Genomic DNA, 8367 nt, shown 5'->3' with positions numbered 1-8367 from the left:
AGCAGTTCATTCTTACCCAGTAACCAGTAATGAATGCATGTCCTATTTTCCCTCAGCGAGTCATCCTTGATATGTTTACCCTAATCGATAACGGATGCTCTCCTTGTCAGAAATGTGTTATACCCTTACCCGGTAACGGATAATACACTTTTGTTCCTCCTGTGTTGAAGATCCTTTCTTCCCCAGATGAGTTTGAGTGCATTTCCCTCAGGGAATCACCTTTTCCTGCTTAGGTCAAGTATTTTAGCTTTATTTTGATCTACCCGTTTCCCCGGCAGATGTTTTTTTCTTTCCCCGGCTGAGTCCTTTCATTGATTTATTTTCATGGAATCCCTCGAATCCCTCAGTAATTTTAAGTCGTAGTCTGGCCTACGCACAACTTTTTTATCCCTAGAGTCTCTGTCTCCCCAGTGAGTTTTCTTTATGGAATGCATTATGCTCCTGTGGACTTTTAGTATCTCCAGATTCTTTTCCTTTGTGGCAACATTCCCCCCCCCCCCCCACACACACACACAAAGATTGTTTTTGCATTCACATCATATACATCATGAGGTCTCTTAGGGACCAAAATTTGTTTCTATATGTTGTTATTTAAGCCCATTCTATTGAGTAGATACCAAGATTTTAACCTTCATCTCCTCAGTTAGAACGTCCTTAAATAGGGGCATCCGTAAGACCCCAATTTTGACCCGAAGATCCCTCATGTTATTCTCATCATATGCATTAGCATTAGGATCACACCTTGGTATCCTCCTTACACCTTATTCATTGGGTTTGCATTGGGAGAGATCACCAAGCACCATTTTTTTGTATCATACTTCATTTTTCTTTATTTACTAACCAAAATACCAAAAATATGTCATTGTATAGCTTAACTCTTTTGTAGGTAGTGCACATGCTCAGCTATGCTCTATCAAGCTCACATCTAGGGTTTAAGACCCTCATTGCAAGGAGCTCAATCAAGAAGTGGTTTACTATGGCTCTAAGTATCATATATGAATCCCCATGATCTTCACATGTTATTTTTATCAAGAAGTCATCAAGAGTTTGGAGTTGATTTGCCTTGGAAACCCTAATTCATCTGGGTATCTTGTGTAACTTCTTCAACAAGTTTCTTCACCAATTGATCAAATATTTAAAGAGATACTTAACATTTCATCATATTATGAATATATGATCCTCCATGAGTCCCAAAAGACAAGAGGATATCAAGCTAGCAAGTTGGTTCTTGGTGGTTGACCAGAGGAATTCAACTGATCAAAACTGGGGTTCCCTAGACCCTACCTCCTACAATTTTTGTCATATTAAAATTATTCCAAGATAGAAGTTACTATAAATGACATTCCAAACAACTTTCATGTTGAGGTCAAGAGCTATTTTTGCATGGAAAGTCATTTTTTATGGTGAACAATTATAGGTCATTTTGTTTAAACCCTAACTTAGAGGCCAACTTACCAAGACCATAACTTGCTCAATATTTATAATATGAAAGCCATTAAAGTTGAACAATCAAATTCAAGGTGTCTACTTCAACTTTTATGTTTGGAGTAAGAGCAAATTCAACCTTTAAATGCATGTGATATGAGGAGACATTATAGGTCATTTTGGGCCAATACCATAGAACAAGTGATTTTCCCCAACTTCTAAAATGCATAACGCCTTCATGATAAATCCAAATGAGGTAAAATTTGTGACCAGATTGAATTATATTCAGAGAGATACAACTTTTATGAAGGAACATTTCTCATTTGAAGCTCATAGAAAATGTTACTCAGGGTGGAAGAAGTGAACATATGGCTTGGTACTTAGAATTTTTTTTGATATGCTTGATTTTCCAAACTTCCACCTCAAAATTAATCATGATCCAAGCTTCAAATGGAAAAGCGTCCAACATTAAAGTTGTTCCTCTTGATCTAACCTTTCCCAAAAGTCAAAATTCATCCCATTTACACAAAGTATGAGTGACTTGCGCATGGCTTAAAGTTGGATGACCATTTGGCATATTTGAACTTCCACTTTCGACACACGAATGCAGGGCTTGTTAACATGACTTCAGCATTGCTTGCACATGATTTTGGACCTGAATGCATCATTACATGGGCCTATCACACGCACATACATCCATGCAAGGTATTTTTCTATTTTTGAAAGTTTGAAAGAAGTGTGAAAATATCAAAGGCTTTGGCTATAAATAGAAGTGTCTATGATTAGAATTGAGGACCCTTGCATGCCAGCTTTGAAGCTATAACCCTAAACCTTCATATTCAAAGGATAACCTTGAGGATTTTCATTGAAAATCGAGTTTGAATCTCCCACTATTTTGAGATTCAAAACTCCAAGAGTCCTGCTTCTTTATTGATCCATTTCCATTCCATCAAGCATCCAGAGCAAGGCCAATCACAATTGAGAGAAAGATCGTGTCCATCTGAACATGCAGTGAACGTGAATTTCTGAATTTTTCATCTCTTTGATTCTCACTCAATTCTCCATTATTCTTGTTGATTTTTGTTTGTCTGAAGTCCTATCAATGTAGGAAACAAGATTGAGTTACTTTGAGGTCAAATCGAAGCAACTCAGATCATGATCCTCAAAATTCAACTCCCTGTATCTTTTAATATACTTGGAGTTAGGTAAAACGGAGGCCAAATTCGAGCTCCTGAGAATTTTTACTTTAAATTCATGTCCTCCTCTTTCATTTTGGTGATGGTTGAAGGTAGACCAGTCCGGTGAGGTCCACCGGAGAAGATGACTGGAGCTCCGGCTCCGGCGGTGTGTTGGCATGTCTCCAGACCACATGATCCTTCTATTTTGTTTTAATCTTCTCTTAAATTTTCTGAATAAAAATTATTTTTTGGATCAATATTAATTTTTTTTCATGATTTAATTATTTTTGTGCATATTTTTAATTGTTTGACCTATGCTAAATCTTTTGGCCATTTATTTAGTGTTTTGAAGAGGTTTTAGGATTTTGACCAACAATAATTTAATTTAATGCATTTTTAATTGATTTTTATTTTGTTTAATTGCAAATAAACTGTGTTGAGATATTTTTATTGACATGTTGAGTTTGAGTATTGTTGTTTAGCCTTGGTCAAGGTTGATTTGATTTTGTTGGATTAAAATCATTGGATTTAGGGGATTGATGAAATATACCTTTCATCTCCCAAAATGAATGAATGATTTTAATTTGATAAAAGTCATCCTTTGACCAATTTGTGTTGATCTCATTACCCCTCCCTCTTCATCTCAATTATATTCTATTCCCATTCATTTCATGGACCTATGATATCTCTATATTCTAAGGCTAGTTGATTGGCAAATCAACATAAGTATGGAGGAGATTAGGTTCACCCATTTTGCCATTTTCTTTTAAGTGTGGTATGTTTTAGGAGTATGGTTCATAATACCATATCTCTAACATGCATTAGCATAAATAGTTTTACACAAATAGTTTTAAACACTTCAACACAACCAAAATTTTCAACAATTGAGTTACACACTAAGTGTGATCAAAATCTAAAAAGAAATTTGAGAGAGAGAAAGATAACACCAAGATTTGTTTAGAAGTTCCCCAATTATCCTTACTATGGATATGTTTGCCCCCAATTTGAAATCAAATCGAGATATTGTAATTAACCTTTGCGATATCAGTTTACAAGAGAAGTGTAGAAATTCAAACCCCAAACCCTATGTTTGATGTTAATCCTAGATTCTTATCTACCCTTGATCTTAGCAAGATCAAATCATACAAGATCTCCAACATGATCCTCCGGTTATCGCTACTCTTTTGCAAGAACCCCCGTTCTTCAAAGCCTTCACTCGGCTAAATCCAAATTGAAAAATCTTGCCCCAAGCCTTTCACATGATCCTCTTGTTACCGCTACTCATTTTCGAGAACCCCCGTTCTTCAAAGCCCTTACTCACTGAATCCAAGTTGACAAGACTTGTGCAAAAACCTCCAAATTAACCCTTTATCTAAGAATAAAAACCCTAAAGGTTTTATCCATGAATCCCCCAAAGAAGACCTAAACCAAATTTGTTTACACAAACCTAAATTGGGCCTTATCAATCTACTCTTGCCAACAAAGAATAAAAAATGATTATGTGTAGTTGATGATGCGTCAAAAGAGGTTAAAGATGATGAGAATTCTTTGCATCTTTCATAATTCAATTGCTAAAAAAAGATGCATGAATGCATATTTATGTGTATGTGTAGAAAAGAAATGAGTAAAAAAGATTTTTAGCCAAAATGCAATTTTTGAAAGTTGGTTCAAAATGTATGGACTCTAAACTCAAATGAGTCAATACATAAGTTGAATGAGTCAATAGGAGACCAAATAGAGTAGATACATTGAACGCAGTAGCTAATTTTAGAGAAAATACATTTCAGAATGAGTCAACTCCAAACACAGGAGACTTGACCCATTTGATCAATGTTTCGACTCATTCCTTCAATGTATTGATACATTGAAGGCAGTGGCAAGTCTTTCAAAACACCTTTCAGATTGAGTCGACCCAACCAAGAATGAGTCGACCCATTCGTAGGATGTATCAACCCATTCCCAGAATGTATTGACCCATTTGAGACAAACTCAAATTCTTTGAAATTCCACTCAGTATGTATCGACCCATACCAAGGGTGTATTGACTCATGCATGACTTTTTGTGAAAAATTCATATTTTGAGCTTGTGATGGATTATGTAATCTAGTTTTACATTTTCTATGATGATGTTGATGCACATTTAAGATTGTAAGGTCCAAATACCAAAGATCTAAGCTACCTAGTTTTGACATCATTCAAAATAAATTAAGAGCATATTGCACTCATATACTCCCCCTTTTTTATGATGGAAAAACATATTAGACACCATTGATGACTTAGGTAATGCTCCTTCTGAATAAGTGCATAATGAATCTTGTGCTTCTCCCCCTTTGACAATATCAAAAAGAGGCAAATATAGATAACGTGATAAGCATCATGAACAATAACACTACAACATATAGAATTGAACGCACTCAGAGGCGTTGTAAAGATTAAACGAACCAACTAAGACAAACACTCATATAGAATTGTGTTTTAATTGAAAATGAAACAAAATCGTAAATATACAACCAAGTATATCAACATACTATTCAAATTGAAATTGTCATAAAGAGGTTGCAACATAAAAATATGATAAACAAAAGGACATGAAAGCTAAAATGCATTTTTCATGCAAGGGAGGGATAAATAACATTCTAACCCACACATATCGTTATAACTACTTCAAATATTTGAGATGAATGATATGAGATACATATGATGAAGAGATCAAACAAGAAGTCACTATAAGCATATAAATTGAAAACTCATGTGTAATCAATTAAATATTTTGGAAGTGACTATATGTTAACTTCATGACTCATCATTTATATAACATAATCACGGATCATAAACATGCAATCAATTTAGTCATAGTTAAGCAAAATATTTCATATAAACTTTAAAGAGCAAAGAGATAAGGTGAAAATGATATTACCTCATAGGATGAGACGGAGAAAGCACCTCATAAGAAAATAAACTTTTGAACAAAAGTTAACCAAAATATAGAGAGTGCATGCAACAACATACGTTAGGAAAGATTTGAGATACCAAGAATGCCCAACTCCCGACGAATATTGAAAAACGGCTCAATCGCAAGTGGTTTTGTAAAAATATCTGCAAGTTGATTCTTGCTATTAACATGCTCAAAAACGACATCGCCTTTTCCAACATGGTCTCGTAGGAAATGATGTTGTATCTCAATATGTTTAGTACGATAATGTAACACCATATTTTTGGTTAGGTTGATGGCACTAGTGTTGTCACACATGATAGGAATATGTTCAAGTTTAATATCAAAGTCAAATAGTTGTTGTTTGAGCCAAAGAATTTGAGCATAACAACTACTGGTTGGGACATATTCCGCATTGGTAGTTGACAAAGCAGCTGGGACTTGCTTCTTATTATACCAACTAAGTAAGGAGATAGAAAATAAGTGACATGTTCCACTAGTACTTTTCCTATCCGATTTGCAACCGCAAAAATCGGAATCAAAGTAACCAACCAAACTACAATCACTCCCTTTGGAAAATCAAAGCCCATACATAGATGTACCATGAAGGTATCTAAGAATTCACTTTACATCTTTTAAATGTGATTCCTTGGGAGCGGATTGATACTGAGCACTAGATGTTCTCAAATTAACCAGTTATTTAAATTATCCATATTATATCCAAATCCGGTTATTAAAAACCATTTAATTATTAGTATGATTTTAATCAAATCCATATTTTGGATATGTTATTAATATGCTTTAACCAAATCCATATATTGGATATCCATATCCAAAATAAAAATCAAATTAGTGTATTTTGAAAAAATGAAAACAATTCCTTTGAAAAAAAATTTTAAATTTTGGAAAAAAAGTTATAGGAATTTTTTTTTAAAAAAGAAATTACAAAAAATTAAAAAAAAATAGAAAAAAAGTATATATATAAAAAATGAATTTTTTTAAATAAATAATTTTTCTTAAAATAAAAAAAAATCTTGCAAAAATTTATTTAAATTTTTTTTTAATCAAAACTAATTATAAATTTGGTTATGGATATAACCGGTTAATAACTAGTTTATAACCATTTTACAAAAATGAAATCCGGTTATGACAATTGGTTTTAATAACTGGTGATAACATATGGTTTATTTTTGGTTATGGAAATTAATCGTCCATGAGCATTCCTACAGAGCACGCATGCACACACTAAACATTATATCAGGCATTGATGTAGTGAGGTATAGAAGAGATCTGATCATTCCTCTATACATTTTAACACCGACATCCTTAGCATGTTCGTCTCTATCCATGTTTCCATTTGTGGGCGTTGGAGTGTCAATAGACCTTGAATCTGTCATTCCAAAGCGTTTAAGCAACTCGTGACAATACTTAGCTTAACACACAAATGTCCCTTCCTTTAGTTTCTTGATTTGAAGTCCGAGAAAGTAATTTAACTCCCCCATTATACTCATCTCAAATTCACCCTACATAAGCTTAGAAAACTCTTTGACTATTGGCATGTTAGTTGAACTAAATATTATATCTTCAACATAAATTTGAACTAGAAGAAGATGTTTTCCTTAACATTTAATGAAAAATGTAGTATCTACCTTTCCTCTTGAGTATCCTTGACCAAGAAAGAATTTACTAAGTTGCTCATACCAAGCCCTAGGGGATTCTTTGAGACCATACAAAGGTCGTTTTAGTTTATAAGCATGATTGGGATACTCATCATTTTCAAAGTCGAGAGGTTGAGAAAGATACACTTCCTCATTTATGTAATCATTAAGGAATGCACTTTTCACGTCCATTTGAAATAATTTAAAGTATTTAGAGCATAATAATAAATAACGTAGGATATGGCATACATGTAGTATATGTAGTTTAAAATAAACTTACACACAAAGAACAAAGTGAAACAATATTACCTCACAGACAAAAGACGAAGGAATTGATCACTTACACTTCTTTTACGTATATAGGCAATGATGAAATCCATTTGTTATCAATTTGATTTCTTCCAATTCATTTTCACAAATACACTTGGTACCTATATATTGATGATCTCGCGAATGTAGGAAAAAATCCCACACAATGATTTTAACTCAAATAACACGCCCTTAGGCCAATACTCATCAAATAGGACAACTAAGTGATTTAAGATAAAAATTGAAACAATTTAAAAGATAACAGAAAATACTTATCTAAAAGCGTAGATCCATCTTTTTGGTCAAGTTTCCAAGATATTGTAGAAGACTTGTCTTTTCTTGACTTGATGATCATCTTTTCTCCTCCTCAAGTTCTACCATTTCTGGGTGATTAATCCATCATTGGAGACTTTCAGTATGTCTTCTAAAGATGCATCTGCATCATGAAAAATAGAAAACCTTTCCCGACGTTTCTGAGATACAATACATCATAAGTGATATATTCAACCTTAATAATAATAAGTATTCTCAAACAATTTTAAAATAAAAGATAATAGTGAAAGGAGGATTTACCTACACTATATGTTTCATGATTTAGCACTTATATTTGATAGCTCCATAGGATACAACATCCTCCTTCTTTGCTAAAAAGTCAATGAACAAGGAGATATTACCTTTTATATGCCTTGAGCTCCCCTTGTTAAGATCTCATACTCTCTTCAAGGAGTCAAAACATTTTCCCAACAAAGTCAATTAATAATGCTAGGTACCCAATTTTCATTGGGTTCTTGAGCGTAAGTGAAAACGTTGTTGCATTTGGGAAACTATTGAAATAAACCTTTAGGAACCAAAAATCTCCTAAATT

This window comes from Lathyrus oleraceus, chromosome 3 (assembly GCF_024323335.1).
Source record: "Lathyrus oleraceus cultivar Zhongwan6 chromosome 3, CAAS_Psat_ZW6_1.0, whole genome shotgun sequence".
In the NCBI taxonomy this organism is placed as follows: Eukaryota; Viridiplantae; Streptophyta; class Magnoliopsida; order Fabales; family Fabaceae; genus Lathyrus; species Lathyrus oleraceus.
The sequence above is the reverse complement of the archived record's forward strand: the minus strand, read 5'-3'. Positions refer to the sequence as shown.